This window comes from Trachypithecus francoisi, unplaced genomic scaffold (assembly GCF_009764315.1).
Source record: "Trachypithecus francoisi isolate TF-2019V2 unplaced genomic scaffold, Tfra_2.0 Lachesis_group13, whole genome shotgun sequence".
Classification (NCBI taxonomy): domain Eukaryota; kingdom Metazoa; phylum Chordata; class Mammalia; order Primates; family Cercopithecidae; genus Trachypithecus; species Trachypithecus francoisi.
The window spans coordinates 12,501,203-12,522,061 of NW_022681458.1; the positions used below are offsets into that span (position 1 = coordinate 12,501,203).

The 20,859-nt window shown below is 36.3% G+C and overlaps 1 pseudogene; it reads left to right on the plus strand.

The window, feature by feature from the left end:
• Positions 1–7,901, plus strand: part of LOC117094158 — a 161,939-nt pseudogene extending 154,038 nt beyond the window's left edge.
• The last annotated feature ends 12,958 nt before the right edge of the window (positions 7,902–20,859 follow it).

Below are 20,859 nucleotides of genomic sequence, written 5' to 3' on the forward strand. Positions count from 1 at the left end.
AATGAAAAGAGAATGGATGACATAAACCTAAATAAAGATGACCTTAGTCTGCTCTGAGGATTTTAGTCTGCTTTCCCAACTCACATCTCTGTAAAGAATTTGAGTTTCAGTGTGTTTGTTAAAAATAATAAAAAGTAATGTTATTTTCATACATATTCTTCTGTATGTGTATAAACACATATTTTATATAGAGAGATGTATGTTGTGTGAAGAATGACAAGGTGAAGGAACAGAAATTAACACTGATTTTCTCAGTCACTGTTTCTATGGAAACATGACAGCGAACAGAAATACATAAAATCTGAACTCCTTTGCAGTAACGTTAGTATAATTGTCTCACTCTTGACAAAGGAAATAGTATTGCTCATGCCTGTATTTTCAGAACAATGTTTTCTAAATGAACCAAACTATTGGCTCATTTAGAAACCGTCTCCTTTCTAGTTGAGAACAAATTCAATTTTTATTAAAGTTAATTTATTTTAAGTTTCTCCTTGAAAACCCTTTAAGTTATGCATAATATAAGGCACATGAATTATAGTCTGTGAATAAAGCCTGTAACCACCTAATACAGTGTCCTGTGGAATGTGTTCACAATTAGATTTTAAACTCAGATATTTAAATGGCAAATATTTAATACCTTTTTTGCTGGGTATATAAGATAATTCATTGATTTTGGAGTAAAAATTGAAAATAAGTTGAAAGATAACCTGCAAAATAAATGTAAAGAATTACATAAACCCATGGCTACTGACTACAAACACAACAATGGCATGTATCGTCTGTGAGTGCTGTCTCATTATAAAGGTAGAATAGGTGTCCTCTTGCCTCACAGAGCTGAAAATGTTTCTTATCTGGACTTTTACAGAAAAAAAAGTTTGAATAAAGTATGCCAAAGTATATTCACTGTCTCATTGTTGCAATACTAAAACATTGGAAATAACCTAAACATATTTGAGACAATGAATAAGTAAAATATGACATATTTATACAATGGGGTCTTACATAGAGAAAAATGAATAAACTTGATATATATATGGAAATGCATCTGATATGGACACTGGAAAATAAAGTATGGAGTGAGAAAAGCTGTATGTACTATGGTACGTTTTCACAAACACCATTTGTAAAGGTTTTAAAAGAAATCAATATTTTATGTAATAGCTTTTTTTAAATGTGTTAGAATGACTAATATCAAATCAAAGTAGTGGCATCTGGTGAAAGGGGGAGGAAATGGATGTTGAAAAAGAAACAAAGGAGACTTCAAATGTATTTTAATGTTTTATATATTATTTCTTATATTTTAAAATGTTTTGAAGAAAATAAGAAAAATAAAACAAAAGAAATTTAACAGTGAATTAATTAAAACACAAAACTTACAATTAATTTATCCCCATACAGTATTTCACTTATTATTTGCTTACCAAATGTCACATTTAATTAAAATGTTGAATTTGCTACATTTACTGAACAAAATTATCGTGATTTTTTAGAAGTATTTTCTCAACCATTATATTCCAAGACATCAATTGCTTATGTTTTCAGCTCTGTATATTGTCATGATTAATTTGATAAAATGACAGCCTACCTTCTAAATACAATGTATTACTATGTATTACTAGAAACAAATTTTTAAAACCAATGAACTTACTGCTTTTTTTCTAAATTTAAAGATAGGTTTGTTCATATACATTGAAATGTTCCTCCTAAGTTTTTCTCTATAAAGTTTGACTCCTTGCCTAAAGATAAAAAAGCAGTTTCTGAAACGTCATATCTCTAATCAAGTATTTATATTAATCTAATTAGTATATTTTATTTTATTTTTGAGACAGAGTCTCGCTCTGTCGCCCAGGCTGGAGTGCAATGGCGCAATCTCAGCTCACTGCAACCTCCTCTCAGGTTCAAGTGATTCTCCTGCCTCAGCCTCCCGAGTAGCTGGGATTACAGGCGCCTGCCACCATGCCCGGCCAATTTTTGTATTTTTAGTAGAGACGGGGTTTCACCATGTTAACCAGGCTGTTCTTGAACTTCTGACCTCAGATGATCCTACCGCCTCAGCCTCCCAAAGTGCTGGAATGACAGGTGTGAGCCACCCCACCAGGCCTCTAATTAACATCTTAACCTATATTGCTTTACTGTTCCTAGGAGGAAAAAAATTGTTACAACTTATCAGAAATAAACTTTCTTTTGATGTTTGTTCAGTATCCTGAGAAGTTAACCTAATTCAAATAAGTAAGCAAGGATTTCAAGTCACAGATTATGGTATCTAAAGTATGCAGTTGAGAACATGTATACCTCGCCTCTCACCTCATTTCCTAATCCTTATGTCTGTGTCCCAAGAAGTTAGAGACCAAGAATAAATGATTGTGAAAAATCACTTCTTTTTGGAAATGAGCAAAATTAACATCTCATAAAACACCAGTGAAGAAAAATCCAATTTAGCATCTTGACAGAGGCCCAAGAAACTATTTTATTTTGAGCAAAAACTCAGTGAGCCACATTATCTGCAAGAAAGGAAAGAGACTGAAGAAAATTTTTATAGTAAATATAATTCTAGTATCCTGTTTCTACATGTTGAAAAAAAGGAAAAAAAAAAAAAAGATAATCACAAAATTCTTCCGTTCCTGCTTTCAGTATGATCATTTCAGCTGTAAATTCAGCAATGATAACAGTCAAAAACAGCCAATTAATGAATAAAGGTAAACAAACTCTTTATTCTTAATAGAAGTTTAAAGTAAAATTTTCGGTTTTGGTCACGTGAATAAAAATGTAGAAACATTGCTTTGTTTGAGTAACCACTTAATGTGCAGAACAAATTTTCTTCCTAGAATGAGTACTTGTGGCAAGGGTAAATGAGGGACCAAATGGACAGGAAGTGAGATGAGTCTTACAATGGAGTAAAACTCAGAAATGTCTTTTCAGGGCAGGAGTGAGAATCATTAATAGAGCTAGGTCCTAAAATAGAATGGGGATGAGGCTTAGGGGTAGCATGAAACTCATGGACAGGTAAGGTTCAGATATGGAATGAAATTCAGAACTTAGGAAAAATGAAAAATGCCAGGAGATAAAAGTTCCCACTGATCAGAAGAATGGGAAAAGATGTTCTTGCAATTTGAAAAGCATGGAGAAATTCACCATTATATTTTCTCACACTGTGCTTTCACCGCTTTGCCCCATACAAGATCTAGTCATGAAAGTATATACATAAAGGCTAAAACTCCAGCTTTTGGGCAAGTGTGTGGATGAAAGGGACCCTTGGCAGCCAAAGATTAGTGAAACACGTAGAGAAGAGGAGCTGGAGAAAATTGCCCTTTAAAAAAAAATTAAGAAATGGGGTCTGGCTCTGTGGCTCAGGGTGTAGTGAAGTGGCACAATCACAGATCACTGCAGCCTTAAACTCCTGGGCTCAGATGATCCTCCTGCCTCATGCCCCTGAGTAGTTGAGATTAGGAGTGTTAGCTGCCATGCCCAGAAAAAAACATACTTTGAATGGAGTCCTGAGCTCAACCACAAGAGGCACATGCCTGGAGCTGATGTAACACAACATAGTGAAGCTTTGAGAACTGACCTGTAGTACAGACCACTGCCTAGATCACAGAGGAACCCCAAAGGCACACACAACAGAGCAGTTCAAAACAGCACAGCAAAGGATTTTATAAACAAAAATGGCATTCTAACAATAGTCTACAGACATGGATTGGTACTCATAGTCCGAATGCAGCCAAATTGATTGCATGCTAAAAGAAACAACATTCTCCAGAAAATTATAAAGGCAGCAGAATTTTATTACATAATATTCAAAATGTCCAGGATATAATAAAAATATTTGATATATGAATAATCATAAAAATATATTGAGGGATTGGGCCAGGCGCGGTGGCTCAAGCCTGTAATCCCAGCACTTTGGGAGGCCGAGACGGGCCGATCACGAGGTCAGGAGATCGAGACCATCCTGGCTAACACAGTGAAACCCCGTCTCTACTAAAAAATACAAAAAAACGAGCCGGGCGAGGTGGCGGGCTCCTGTAGTCCCAGCTACTCGGGAGGCTGAGGCAGGAGAATGGCGTGAACCCGGGAGGCGGAGCTTGCGGTGAGCTGAGATCCGGCCACTGCACTTCAGCCCGGACGACAGAGCGAGACTCCGTCTCAAAAAAAAAAAAAAAAAAAAAAAAATGTATATATATATATATAGAGAGAGAGAGAGAGAGAGAGAGAGAGGGATTAACTGTTAAGAAAAATGACAGTCAATAGGCAGATGCTAAACCCAAACTGACCAAGATGTTGGACTTATTCAAAAAAGACTTGGAAATTAGAATTATAGTTATGGCCTATGAATTAAGAGTGAACACTCTTGAAACAAACGGATAGATAGTTCTCAGGAGAGAAACAGAATAAATAGAAAAGAATAAAATGGCATTTTTTCTTTTTGAGTCAGAGTCTTGCTCTGTCGCCCAGGCTGGGGTGCAATGGCACGTGATCTTGGTTCACTGCAACCTCTGCCTCCCAGGTTCAAGCGATTCTCCTGAAAATGGCAATTTGATAACAAAGAAATGAATTAGTGAGAATTTTAAAATTCACTGAAAGAGAGCCATATCAAAATGGAAATAACAGAAGAAGGAGTCGGCAGGCTTGAAGATAAAAATCAATAGGAATTATATCTTCTGAAAAAAAATTGAGAATATTATAAACACAGCCTCAGAGACTTGTAGGACATTAACAAAAGGTTATTCATGTTGTCATTAGAATTCTGGAAGGAGAAAAGATAGAGATTGGTATGGAAAAAAAGGTTTGATTTAATAATGGCTGAAAACATCACTAGTTGTATGAAAGATAATCCCATAGATAAAAGAAGCTCAGTCAACCTCAAATAGATTAAACTCAAAGAGAACCACACCCAGACACATCATAATTGAAGTACTGAAGATCAAATATTAAGAAAAATCTTAAAAGCAGACAGAAAAACATGGCATTATGTAGAGAGCAATGAAGATTCAAAGAACTACACATCTCTCGCAAATAATCATGGATGCCAGAGACAGCGGATCAATATTTTGAAAGTGCTGGGGAAAACAACAACAACTCTGTCCTTCTAGAATTCTATATCCAGTGAAAACGTACTTCAGGAATAAAAACAAAATAAAGATATTCAAAAATGGTTAAATATATATATATATATATATACAATTTGTCACCAGTACACCTGTTCTAAAAGAAATGCTAAAAAGGAAAAAAAAAAAAAAAAGTTTGTATGCAGAGAACCATACAAAATAAGGAAACTTGGAACTTCAGAATGAAGAAAGAACCACTAAAATGATAAAAATATAAATAATTGTAATAGGCTACTTTCTCTTCAAGATTTTAAAAAATGTGTATGAGTATTGAATGGAAAAAGTACATCATATGTCACTGTTTAATGTGGTTTTCAATGTTCACAGATATGACACATATGGCAAGTATACATAAAGGAAGGAACGAAGGGACCTGTAGTGTGATGGCTGTTTCTATCACACTACGTCAAGTAAGACAGCTACGTCTTACTTGAGGTGATAAAATATGACCTCTAAGTAGACTAAAAAGTTAGACATGTACATTTTAATCCCTGTTAAAGCACTAAAAATTACACAACAATAATCAAGATTTTAACAGGTTGATTCTAAAATTCACATGAAAAGGCAAAAGAATTAGAATGGCCAAAACAATGTTGAAAAAGAACAAATTTGCTCTACACACACTACCTAATTTTAGGACTCACTATAAAGGCATAATGATCAAGAAAGTGTGGGAGTGACAAAAGGATAGACATATTGATCAATGGAACATATAGCAAGTCCAATAATTCATCCACGCATAGTCAATTAATTTTTGATAAACTTATAAAGCTGAATCAAGATTTTAGATTTTATCGTACTTACAAACTTTGGATCTGTGAATGTCATTGTTAAGAGAATGAAAACACAAGCTAGGAAAAAATACTTTCAAATTACATATTGAATAAGGATATAAATCCAGAATATGGAAAGAATTCTTAAAACAACAAGGGAAAAAACTCAAAAGTTTGTAAAATATTTTAACAGACACTTCATCACAGAGTACCTATGGATGATAACTAAATACATAAAAGTATGTTAAATTATGTTAGTCCTTAGAAAAACACAAAGTAAAATTATAAAGGATACCAATACATGCCCAACAGAATGGTGAACATTTTTTTAAATACCAATACCAAGTGCAGACAAGAATCTGGAGCAACTGGAAATCTCATACATTTTTCATAGGAATGCAAAATGGTACTCTGGAAAATACTTTAACAAACTTATTATAAATGGACACATGTATGTTTCAGTAATCTTATTCTTAGGTACTTACACTAAATAAATGAAAATATATTTATACAAAAACCTGAACACAAGTGTTTATAGCAGCATTATTTATAATCACCGCAAACTAGAAACCACCTAAATGTTTTCATCAGTTAAGTAAGTAAATGGATAAACAAAGTTTGGTACATTTCTACAATGCAACTTTGCTCATCAATAAAAATAAACAAGTTGCTGATACACATGACAACATAGATGTGAAAGAAGACAGACTTAAAAGGTTACATACTGCGTGATTTCATATATATGACATCCTTGAAAAGTGAAAACTCTTACGATAAAGGACAGATCAATGGTTTCCAGGGGTAAGAAGCATGTATAACATTTGACAAAAAAGAAATAGCCCAAGGCAATTTTTTTTATTTGAAAGAACTGTTCCGGGAGCTGGCAGCAGAGGAGCCCGGGACATGGGTCCAGGGCAGGGTGCACCGTCGTGGGGTGGGAGCTGGCACCATCGCCACAAAGAAATTTGCCAAGTCCAGCTGGGCCCGTGGCTCTTGCCTGCAATCCCAGCACTTTGGGAGGCAGAGGCGGGTGGATCATCTGAGGTCAGGAGTTCGAGACTAGCATGTTCCAACATGGTGAAACCCCATCTCTACTAAAAATACAAAAAATTAGCTAGGCACGGTGGCGTGCGCCTGTAGTCCCAGCCACTCGGGAGGCTGAGGCAGGAGAATGGCTTGAACCTGGGAGGCAGAAGTTGCAGTGAGCCAAGATAGTGTCACTGCACTCCAGCTTGGGCAACAAAGCAAGACTCCATCTCAAAAAAAAATAAATAAATAAAATAGGAAAAGAAATTTTCCAGGCCAAGTATAAGGAGCGAGGGACGGTCTTGGCTGAGGACCAGCTAGCCCAGATGTCAAAGCAGTCGGGCATGTTCAAGACCAACCTGGAGGAGTTTGCCAGCAAGCACAAGTGGGAGATACGGAAGGATCCTGAGTTCCATGTGCAGTTCCAGGACATGTGTGCAACCTTTGGGGTGGAGCCTTTGGCCTCTGGAAAAGGATTTTGATCTGAGATGCCGGGTGTGGGGGATTTTTATTACGAACTAGGTGTTCACATTATCGAAGTGTACCTGGTGCTGAGCATTGGAGTGGAGGTCCAATAACTCTGGAGGAACTACATCAACAGTTGTTAAAAAGAAGAGGCAAGTTCGCCCAGGAAGTCAGTCAAGAGGACCTGATCAGGGCCATCAAGAAACTAAAGGCACTTGGCACTGGCTTCGGCATCACCCCTGTGAGTGGCACTTACCTCATTCAGTCTGTTCCAGCTGAATTCAATGTGGATCACACCATGGGGCTGCAGCTGGCAGGGAAACATGGCTGTTGACTGTCAGTGAGATCAAAGCCAGTCTTAAATGGGAGATGGAGCGAGCAGCGAGTGGGACAAAGGCCGGAACACCTGCTGAGAGAAAGGCTGGCATGGCTGGACTTACAGGCCCCAGGGGAGACTCACTACTGGCTGCCAGCTCTCTTCACCAACCCCTCCTCCCTTACAGCTGAGGAGGCCAGAGAAGTCCTCTCCTGAGTGTGGAAGGGCACACAGCAGCAGGTAGGGAGAAGAAGGGAGGCCTGTTGGCCAATAAACCTGGGCAGTTTTGTTTATTAAAAAACAAAAAACAAAAAAAAAACAAAAACACAGAAAAGAAAAGCTCCCCCAGAAAAGAACTATTCTATATTTTGATTATAATGAAGGTTACATGACTATGCTTTTGTTAAAACTCTACATCAAAAATGTGTTTTACAGTATACATTTTAAAAATTCAAAAGGAAACAATAGTAATTGATGATAGCCATTTTACCCACTAACCTTATATCAACCTTTCTTACACTTGATTACATACCTCTGCAGCTCTACCCGCAATGGGTATGAGATGCTGAATTATAAGGAGTTGCATGTACACTTGCGTCTCCATCTGAATATATGGGGGTTGAGCCATTGAAAGCAAAGCTTGTGAGGTTCTCCTGGAAGGATCACGTGCCCAAGATCAAAGGAGGAACGAAAACCGCAGACTCCTAAGCATCACAGCATGGTTATTTCTAAGATCAGGGCATCACTTTGCTAATTAATATCAGAAGTATTATTTCCTAAATAAGATTTATGCCTTTTCACTTTGCTATAATACGACGGTGGTTCATAGTTAAAAGTAGGAGACAGGCAGAACTACATAGCAGTTGTACATAGCTTAATCTATAGCTGATACTCAGCCAGAATACAATAATATCAAGCTTATTAACATATTTTAAAACTTTTGTAACTGTTGGCAAATAACATCTGCTCCTAACCCTGCAAGCACTGCATGATAGTGCTAGCTACCCCAGCCGTGTCTCCAGATCTCCAGAAACTCCCCACAATCCAGCAACCAAAGAGTTAATGTTTGGCTCAGTGAGGAGCCCCCAAGGACTGCTCTAGCAGCAAAGCTTGATCTGCTCCCATTCTTTAGTAGTACACAAGCCAGCCCAATTGTTAAATACTTAAATTATCATTTCTGGCTTAGGCTCAGTTGAATGTGTCTTAAATTTCCCAAAGCATGGCAAGCCCTTCTGTATTCAGCAATCCTCTCCCCTGGTGAGCATGGTGAAGAATAGTATTAATAGATGCAGCAGGTTGAAGTCACAATCTGCTCTACCCCTGAAAAAAAACACCAACCCCTCTGGAATAGTTGGATTGTGGTGGTTACTGAAAAGGGATGACAGCACCCAGAGAATTTCCTGTTACTTCTGTGTCAAACTCAATATCACGTTGAAGATGACTGCTTTATTTTTGTCTCAAATCCACACATCCATCAAGTATTTAACAAATGCTTTTGAGTGAATTAATTTTAAAATACTAAATAGAAATATTTCTATTCTAGAAATAAAAAATATTGAAATTGAAACATTTGAAAACAGCAGAAACATACTGATCATTCAAAATATCTCATATATAATAGAAATCAGTATATTTATTGTGCTGATAATAAAAATTGAAGGACATAATAGTTTCAGTCTTTATCCTAAGCCTGCTTTGGCGGTGATAAAAGCTGTTGGATAGCAGAATTTTACAACTTATTTTTTTCTCAATGTGTGTAGAATTTTGCATTATAAACTACTTCAATTTGAGTAAGTTTTGTATGACCAGATGTGACATTTTATTGTACACAGAGAAGTATATTAGATTGTTAATTAAGATTTTACATGACTATTCAATTTATTTATGTTACAAGTTCTGAAACTTAATTTGCCTTGAGCTTAAAGTATACTGTACAAATAGTATTCTACTTATAAATCTAGTAAATTTCTAATTACTTTAAGAAACTTCCTTGTTTAATATTTATCAAGTTAAACCAACTAAACTCCCATAATTAATCAGTTTTATTTATAACTTAATTAAATTTCCTCAAGCCCAACTATGTAAGCAAAAATTCCCAATATTAAAGAAAAATAAGTCTCACAAATTAAATGAACTGTAAAATTCAAAGTTTCTCATCATTCCACTATAATTAACAAATTTAGTACAATTCTTACCCCCTTTTCAACTAAATATCACAAATTTAAAATCAGCCACAGTATTTACACTGGAAGTATAAAACTAATCTGTAAACATTAGGCCACATTATTTAACTATTTTAAATGCCAAATATATGCAAATTATTTCTGACTTAGTACAGAATTATTAATGCTCTGACAATTTTATTTTATTAACAACACTTCTACTGTTTCTGATGGTTGATATTCTCTCTCTCATTGAGCAAGCATTATCATTTCAAATGAACTGATGTCACCATCCTAACAATTTGGTGTTATCATCTTAATTAGCTTATTGTATTTAATGGTTATATATTTTAAGCAAAGACATGAGGTTAAATACAGAGTATTTATCCATCTATTGTTATGGCCATACCAATTTTTGTTATAATAGTGCTATAAAAACATTAAACTCAGGTCTTTCAGAGGGAGTATGTTCTTCAATGCAACTTATTTTTCAATTTTTATGATAATCTAATTATTTTAGTTGACTTTTGTAAATAGAAATCTAGAATATCTCACTAGCAGTGTTAAAAACTTTTTAACATTCTCTGAACACACAATAAAATGTGTCCTACTATGCAGGATGGACATATAGATAAAAGAATAGAATGAATAGTCCAGAAATAAACTGATACATCTATGGTTGAGTGATTTTTTATAAGGATACCAAGCCTTTCAAATACAGAAAGAGTAGTCTTTTCAACAAACAGTGTAAAGACAACGAAATATTCATATGTAAAAAAAGGTTGAAATTCTCTCACATCATATGAAAAAAATAACTCAAAATAGATCCACAACCGAAATCAAAACAGAGGCATAAGTTTTGTGATCTTAGATTAGAAAATGATTTCTTAAAATGACACTAAAAGCACAATCGACCGAGAGAAAAACAAACAGATAAAATGTACTTCATCAAAATTAAAAGTTTTATGCTTCAGAGGCTACTATAAAGAAAATAAAACCAACAAAATGAATGACATTTGTAACATTCGCAAATAATATATTTCATAAAGTACGTGAATCTAAAATACATAAACAATACTTACAACTCAATAATAAAAAGACAAGTGACCCAATTAAAAAGTGGGCAAAGGAGTCTTATAGACATTTTTCGAAAGAAGATACACAAACGGCCTATGAGCGCATGAAAAGATACTCAACATCATTAGTCACTAGGGAGGTGTAAATCAAACTGCAATGAGATGCCACCTCATATCCAGATTAAAGTACTGACTTTAATCAAAGTGGCATGCAATAAGTGTTAGTGAAGATGTGGAGACATTGAAACCTTCATACATTACTGGTAAGAGTGTAAAATTGTGCAGTCACTTTGAAAAAGAGTTTGACAGGTCCTCAGAAAGCTAAGTATAGACTTCCCACATGATCCAGCAATTCCACTTCTATGTATAGACCCAAGAGATTTAAAACTTGAACACATATGTTCATAGCAGCATTGCTCTCATGAGCTAAAAAAATGCAAACAACCCATCTATCAACAGATGAATAGATAAACAAAATGTGGTATATTCATACAACATCATATTGCTTGGCAATAAAAAAGAAATGAAGTATGGGCTGGGCACAGTGGCTCATGCCTATAATCCCAGCACTCTGGGAGGGCCAGGTGAGTGGATTCCTTGAGGTCAGGAGTTTGAGACCAGCCTGGCCACCATGGTGAAATCCCATCGCTACTAAAAATACAAAAATTAGCCGAGTGTGGTGGTGCACACTGTAATCCCAGTTACTTGTGAGGCTGAGGCAGGAGAATCACTTCAACCCAGGAGGTGGAGGCTGCTGTGAGCCAGTGAGCCAAGATCATCATTGCACTCTAGCCTGAGTGACAAGAGCAAAACTCCCATCTGAAAGAAAGAAAGCAAAAGAAAGAAAGAAAAGAAAGGAAGACAGAAAAAAGAAAGAAAGAAGGAAGGGAGGAAGGGAGGAAGGGAGGAAAGAAGGAAAGAAGGAAAAGGGGAAGGGAAGATACGTGTTACTGCATAGATGCACCTTGAGACTTTATACTCAGTGAAAGGAACCATACAAGAAAGGCCATACATTGCATGATTATATTTATATGAAATGTCCAGAATAGGGAAATTCATGGAGACAGAAAGCAGATTAGTGGTTTCCAGGGACTGGGGGAGAAGGGCATGGTCTGTGATTATTAATGAACATCGAGATTATTGTGGAGATGATGAAAATGTTCTGGAATTAGCTCATTGTAATTGTTGCATAAACTTTGTGAGTGTACTAAAAAACACTGAATTGGACACTTTAAAAGGGTAAAAGGGTGAATTTTATGGTATGTGAACTCTATCTCAATAAGAAAAAAGAAAGAAAGAAATCCACAGAGTGGAGAAGTTTAAAGACAAAAGGGTCAGAGGAACCAACACTGCTTGAAGAGGTTAAGGTGATCCAACATTAGAGCTATTAATAGAAGGCAACACTTGGTGACAGTTCTCTGGAAGTAATTAAGCTTCAGCATAATGGAAATGGAGGACAGTAAGCGTCTGACTGGAGCTGGCTTTCTAGGAAGATTTAGGCCCAAAGTAATCAAGGCTTGGCAAACTATAACTAGGATTTAACGGTTGGCCATCAAGGAGCAAACTACTGTGTGTTTTTTTGGTTTGTTTGTTTGTTTGTTTTGGTTCTCTTGTTTGTTTGTATTTTTTATTTTTGAGATAGAGTCTGGCTCTGTCACCCAGGCTGGAGTGTAGTGGTGTGATTTCAATTCCTTGCAGTCTCGGCCTTCTGAGTTCAAGCAGTTCTCCCACCTCAGCCTCCCGAGTAGCTGGGACTACAGGCATGCACCACCATGCCCAATAATTTTTGTATTTTTGTATTTTTTATGATTTTTGGTAAAGACTGGGTTTTGCCATGTTTTCCAGGATGGTTTTGAACTTCTGGGTGCAAGTGACCCACCCATCTCCACCTCCCAAAGTGCTGGGACTAAGGGAGTGAGCCACTGCACCCAGCCAAACTGCTGTGATTTTTAAAATATTTGGGAAGGACAACCTGTAATTAAACTCAAACATACTGTTGTCAACCCAGACAAAACTATTACTTCTCATTATTTAGGCAGTACATGTTAAAATAATTGCATCTTCCCTGTGTGTTAGTGACGTACTAACTACAATTACAGACATATGTCTTGATTTTTTTGTGGCCTAAGTTACAGTAATTAGATTTATCAAGTTGTCAAATGTATGTATGTATGTCTTTTTTCACTCCAATGTATTCATATAATAAAGTATTTCCACTAGCCAAGATCTTTAATAATTCATATGTAGCTTCATGTAAGCATGATTCATAAGATTTAATCAACCAGAACATTTTATCCCCATCCTAAGTCTGTAATCTTAAATGCGAATACCTAAAGGGAACAAGAACTAGTAAGTCAAAAAAAATTTTAAAAAATTGAAGCAGAGAGGTTTAATGATAGGAAGAGATACAGACTATAGTAAAATGCAGAATTCATGCCCCTCTAACCAGAACTCCTTTCCTCAGGCACAGCTAAGTAAAACATTTTTGCCCAATATATCCAGATATTCCAATTCTTTGGAAGGAAATCCAGAATTGTAAAGTTCTATATGAGAAATCTACTTTTTTCATATATACATATATAAAATATAGCTTTTGACAACTAGGCTAAGAACAATAAATATCACATTTTTTATTTTTAAAATATTTATTTTATGTAAGACCTCTCTGCTTTGTCAGAAAAATATGACCATTTTGTCTCTAATAGTCTCAAGTCCAGTTTTCCACATGAGACTTCAGAGACTTCTGGTGACATTGTTACATTATTCAAATCTATGCCATCCAATTGCCTAGATGATTATTCAATTGTTTACCAGATCACAAACAGACTTTATATATCCTGTGTGATTAAATTTAACCAAGCAAGGTGTCAATTAATTGTTATACTTTAAAGCTAATTCTTTTAACAGAAATAGAGTCGACCGAGTGCATTGACAAACGCTTGTAATCCCAGCACTTTGGGAGGCTGAGGTGGGCAGATATGCTTAAGCTCAGGAGTTCAAGAACAGGCTGGGCAACATAGCAAAATCCTGACTCTATAAAAATACAAAAATTAGCTGGGTGTGGTGGCATGCACCTGTAGTCCCAGCTACTTGGGAGGTTGAGGTACGAGGATCACTTGAGCCCCAGAGGCAGAGGTTGCAGGGAACCAAGATCGCACCATGGCACTGCAGCCTGGGTGACAGGACCAGACCCTGTCTCTAAAGAAATAAATAATAAATAGTAAGAGTCTAGTATTGTTTATAGAGACTGACTTATTGCTCCCACCCTGAATTTCCAACTGGTTAGTAATGATTTCCACCTGGAAGTCAACAAAGCATCTCAAAATCAAAATGTAAGAACAATAGATTTAAAAATCATTGTATTCACCATTTCTGTTTGACTCAATGCCATCAACATAACTCCCTGTTCTCTTACTATGCAATCGGTTGAGTCCCACTGTCACTCTGAAATATCTTTCCCATCCATCCTGTTTTCTCCATTGCCAGTACCATGGCAATCAGAGCCTTTTTAACCTCTCAGGTGAACAACTACAATAAATTTCACAATCTTTTCCCAGCTCCCAGCCAAATACCTATTTGGGGAATAACAGTCATCATTAAATACCACAGTGATTGCTTTACTGTCCAACTCCAAAAATTTAAGGCCTCTCCATTACTCATAAACAAAGTACAAACTCAATGGTGAGGAAATCAATTCACATTTTGTGATTATGGATCATAAAATTACTTCTGGAGTCCACTGGACCTGAGTTCAAATTCTGGTTCCACACTTACCAAAACACCTCTGTTGAGTTACATTTCATAATCTCAAGACTCATTAACCGTGCAATCAGGCTCTTAGCACTTATCTGAGAATAGGTTATTGTAAGAAAACATGAGATAACTTTTGTGAAATAGCTAACATGGCTCTGGTAATTTGAATTGGACTGCCAATAAGAAACGAGACCTGAAATTTTATCTTGTCCCCTGGCTCAGGAGAATGTTTTGATCTCCTGGTTAAACTGCATATAGGTCTGAATCATGAGTACATATATGCTGAAGACAAACCAACAAGATTGTGGATAAAGTGGAATTCCTCAGTACAATGATGATTATAGCATCCCTTACCTTATCTGAGTGACCCTCAAAACCACAAAGCAATGACTTCATGCCAGACAATCTGCCCTTCATTGCTCCAAAAGAACATTCCTTTGTGTGACAATTTGGAAATAGAAGTAATTTCATGAGAGCAGTAATAAGAACAACCAAACAACAAATACATCAGTAAAAGACAGGACCTAGGAACTCTAGCACAGGACTGTTGAATTTAGCCTCTCCAGTTTCTCAGTCTTTTATCTCTACTACACATTAAATTTACTACTTCACAACTTTTTTCTTAGTTTGCCCAACATATGGATTGAAATCTAAAATAGTCATTTATTTTCTGCTGTTTCTATGTTAGACTGTTTCAGTAGGTGTTGGAATCTGCATTCGCATTTGCTGCACCAACAATTTAAGATGGCTTTTCCACTCTTCTTTGCAGGAAAACAAATGCAGTGTGGTAATAAAATATTCCTGATTGTTAATGTCCTCGGGATTGATGTAAGTAGAAGTTATTTCTTTTCTCATCTGAGAAATATGCTGAAAGACTTGTCTGACCTTGGAGGAAACTAGCCATGGGAGAAGACTGATTTGCATCTTCCTCCGCTTTCTCATGCAACATAGCCAAGTGTTTATACGTGCAGTTTCTGACCATGAACAGAGCAAAAATTGTCAGTTCCTGTCTCTTGCCTTTGACTGGGTTTCCTGGAAACAGACTCAGACAAGAACTGTGTGCTCATGTATTACTTTTAGTTGATTTCAAATGACCTGTCTAAGGAAGGAGGAAGGCAGGACTGGGCAAAAGGGGAAGCTCACCTGCACTGTTGCTGCAATGAAGGCTTTAGCCAATTCTATGGCTAGAGAACTCCAGAGCTGAGATAACCTTTCCATGTTGTTTCAAACTAAGAAAATATGGCTAGACTTTTGTATTTTTGCACCAGTCAGTCATTAGCAGCAAGCCACCCTTGAAAGAGTATATAGCCCTAGTCAAGTAGACCTTGTGGCTTAGGCTATGTCCAGTGAGGGACAGAGATATGATCAGCAACTGATGTTCACAGTGGTTGGCAGTGGAGGAAATGGGTGTATTATCCCTAAAGAAGAGATCTGGTATTCACTACAGATCCCCAGAAAAATTAAACCGTATACCATGGATTCATTAGCTCTTATCTACTGAGCTAACCAGCCACATGAGAGTTGATTAATATGGTAGGAGGAATAAAGTCAACTAGCTGACTTCAATGCTCAGAGCACCACTTCATCTGGTTAAATTATATAACTCTGATGGGAGAAACACATGAAGGAAATGAAAGTGAAACTCTTAAGTTCTTTCTGAGCATAAAGTGTTATGAGAGTAACATGAATTTTATTTTAGATATTCTCAACACAAATTGTTAAATAAAACAATAAGTCAAAATTAATCCCAAATCCCTAAGCCACAGTTCAGTGTTCAACATAACTCTCCAGTGTGGCGGCACTGCTCCTAATTTAAAGCAGGCGGATTCTAAGGTTTTTCTCAATACCATATCATTACTTCATTCACCCTTCTTAGTGTTAACTACAACCCCTCTATTTATTGTATCTGCTCCCTTTTAACTTCTGATATCCCCCTAAAAGAGCTCCCAGAACCTTTTTTTTTTTTTTTTTTGAGATGGGGTTTCGCTCTTGTTGCCCAGGCTGGAGTGTAATGGCACGATCTCGGCTCACTGCAACCTCAGCCTCCCAGGTTCAAGCAATTCATTCTCCTGCCTCAGTCTCCCAAGTAGGTGGGATTACAGGTGGCTGCCACCATGCCTGGCTAATTTTTGTATTTTTAGTAGAGAGGAGGTTTCACCATTTTGGCCAGGCTGGTTGCGAACTCCTGACCTCTGATGATCCACCCACCTCAGCCTCCCAAAGTTCTAGGATTACAGGCGTGAGCCACCATGCGTGGCCCCAGGACCTCTTTAGCACCTCACTCTTGCAAGTACCTGAATCCCTTCCACCTCACTTTGACTCCCTCCCTCCCTTATCCTCACTCTGTCAAAGATTGAACTTATACTTTCCAAGATGACTCTATTATTAAAGGAAAGGCATTAGACAGGACAGAACCATTCTTCAGGTTGGCATGGCAAAAATTCACAATTGTTGCAACATAAAGAACTTGACCACAGAGGAAGAACTAACCAAATAGTTAGTTCTCATGATTCATTGTTCTTGAATTTTCAGAATTAGTAGAGACACAAAATCATGGAAAGTTCTTTTCTTGGAATCTAGTCTCCAGGTTTTTCTTCTATCTTCCTGAAGCTTCTTCTGCATTTCTGTGAATGGCTCCTCTTCTTCTATAGTCTGGAGGGTATCACCAGCAAAATAGTCAGAGTCAAATTTATTCAGGGTGAAGATTTTGCTGCTTGTGTATATGAAGGTAAAGAGTGGCAAGGGAATTGAGAATTTTTTTTTTTTTTTTTTTTTAATGAATGAAGCATGGATGTGTGGGGAGTTACGGCCAATTAGACAAGTTAAGGAGTCAGTGCATTGGAGGCTCAATGGGTCAAAGAATGGTTCAAATAGAAGTCATGGGGTGAGTGAAAGATTGGGTATGGTAAAGAAAGTAAGACTCAAAACAGAAATTTTAGAATGATAATAAAAGGTCAAATATGACTGTATAAAAATATGATTGAAAGTGGATCTAGGCTATGTGTTGGATAATTCATTTATATGAATGTACAAGATTATAGTAGTATAAAGAACAGTGAGACCAGGTACTTGAATCTTCAATGAATGAGAAGAACACCCTGTGATATTGACAGACAACTACTGTAAGTGAGAGTAGCATGTATTATGCCATTTATTTCAAAAGAATTATCTTTTGAAATTTTTAATATATTTATTTATTTGTTTTGATGTAGGAATGAGAAAATGTATTAGAAATAGCAGTGTGGAATGAATAGCATATCTACAGCATCTCCAGAATCTCTGGAAATTGTGTCATGAAGAGAAAACAAACATTTGTTAAAATAACTGTCCACCAAACAGTGTCCTTAAGGAATTGCCACATTTTAATTACAGGAATATGGTGAAGGAAATGTTCAAAGAAATGCTTAAAGATATAATACATGTTACAAATGATTGTAAGCTGTAGAGGACTTTGAGAAATTAGAGATATGTGGAAATTTGTGTCCAACTATAGTTTTTCAGTCAGAAACTCAGCTGGTTTGAGTTTGTACTAGCTGGAGTTGTCTAAAACTACATTCTTGAAGGGTCTAAGTCCTCAGTAATCTTGATTGTTTCCATTTGTCATAATTTTCCATTAAGTTCGTGTCAATAAGGGTCCAAGATAATTCCTTGGGTTTTATACATAGTTCTTCTTGCCACCACTATGCAGCAGCAACCCAATTTCCTCCTGGTTATTGGAATCAAACCCTTCAGCCAGTAGAGTAACCCTTTTTATTGTCTGCTGACAACTCAGTGGCTTAAGAAGCTCATTTGGCCAGGTAATAGTCTCATCTTCAATTCAATGGGATTAGTGACTTCTTCCTGTCAAAATGAGATGGTGGCGGCCAAATTTATTCTTCTACCTGATCAAAAACAACAAAATACATGAAGTGAAATGTTCAAGATATGAAATACAAGTACTGAATGAGATCCCAAAAGATGAAAAATGAAATGAAATGAGCTCTATGATCACCCCAGACTCTACTGCCTGGAGCATAATTGCATAATAAAATGCTGGAGTGGGAGGAGATCTGGGTAGGAACTGTTGATCTCACTGTTAAGAGGAACCTCAAAAATGATTTGAGAAGGTCAAGATTGCTAGAGCTTGTAGGGTAGAGAGTAGGAACAACAAAGACGCTTATGCAGATAGCTCCTGAGATTTGCGGAGTAGCCCCTCTTGAGTTTTCAGCTGAGTAATGATTAGCGCATGTAGAAAGGAAAAAAAAAAAAAAACTACCAATGTTAAAGGCAAAAATAGACAAAAGGATTCAAGTGAATTATAAATACTCAGAGTGCACCAAAGGTCAGAAACAGAAGGTTTTTACCTGAGTAAGGGGGGGAATATCTCTAGAATAAATTCTGCTCTGGTCCTGCCTTACTGAATTTAAATGCAAGACCAGAAAAGATTGAATTGTTTTCAAGTAACTTAATTACATCTCACTGCTAAGCTTAAAAAGTACAGTTAGGTATATAAAAATATTCAGTATCCAATTTGGTCATTGCATGTCTGGTATCTAATAAAAAATGATCAAGCAGGAAAATAAGCAGAAAAATATGAGCCATAATGTAAATAAAAATAAGTCAGCAAAACCTGACTCAGGAATAACACATATGATATAATTTGCAGATAAGCATAAAACAAGCATTATAATTATGTTTCATAAGCTCCAAAATATAGAAGAAATTTAGCATGCTAAAAGAAGACATGAAAAATATTTTTTTTAAAGCCCACTCAACTAGAGATAAAAACCATAATATCTTACATGAAAAATACACTGGATAGGATTAACTGCAGCTAAGATATTGCAGAAGAAAAGATTAGTGAACTTGAAAAAACAGTATGAGAAGCTACTTGAAATGAGAGAGATAAAAGACCAACAAAAAATGGCATAGAATAGAGAGTAGTGTGACAACATGAAGTGGTCTATTAAAACTGTATTTTTAATCTCCAAAGAAAGAGAGGGGTAAAAAATAAAAAAAAAATGGTTGAACAGTTTTCAAATTTGATGGAAATGATAAAGCTTTAGGCTCAAGAAGTTCAATGAAGCAAAAGAAACCTGGAGAAAACTATACCATTGAACTTAAGGCAAGCAACAAAGAGAAAATATTACAAAGAACTAGAGGAATAAAGAAACACTGTGTGCAAGAAAAACAAGCAAGAATAACAACAGACTTCTTGACTGGAATAGTGAGGACTAGAAGCCAGTGGAGTATCATCTTGAAGGCACTGAAAAAGAGAACTGCCATCCTAAAATGCAAAAATATCTTTTAAAAACCAAGGCAAACACTTACGGAGACAAATAAAAACTAAAAGAGTTCATTATTAGCATACCTGCAGTATAGGAAATGTTAAAGGAAGTCTTTAGCAATAAGAAAAATGCTACTAGACAGAAATACTGGTCTACATAAAGGAAGCAAGCATATTAGAAACTGTATTATCTAATATCTTTAAAAGGTAAGTGAATTTTGAAAGGAAATGAAATGTGCTTATAACATACTTATAGTTAAAATGTATAATATTAACAAGAGCCCAAATACCAGAAAAGAAGAAACAGATTCTTATAAAGTTTTTGTATTATATGTAAAGTAGTATCACATAGCTTGAAGGTAGATTGTGTGTGGTAAGTTAGAGATGTATATTATAAACCCAAAGAAAGCACTAAAGGAACTTCACTGTGAGATATATTTAGTAAGCTAATGAGAGGATAAAATTGGATTATAAATACCATTCAATTAATTCAAAAGAAGACACAGAAAGAATGTGAAAGGGAACCAAGCACAGGTGAAACAAATATGAAATGATTCAATGGAATCCTTGCTTTGTCACTTTATAGCAGACTTCAAATTAGTAGAACTCAAAATATACCTGGCATAGGAAGCAAAAATTTCACCAGTTAAGGTTTCAAGTGTGATAGTAAGAGTGGCCATTTCTACTTCAATTCCTTGGTAATTTTGGGACTCGTAAATTCTGACTATGTGAGAAAGAGCATCATATAATGGTCTCTAATTCAGAACACACACTGCATCCTTCGAGGCAGAACCCCTTAGTATCCCTGTAACTAAGTTTTCAGTAAGACTTCCATCTGTCAATTAGCTCATGTGCTCTGGAGTACTTGGACACTGATGGGATTTCTGGAAACTGCCTCTAGGGAACTGATTCTGCTA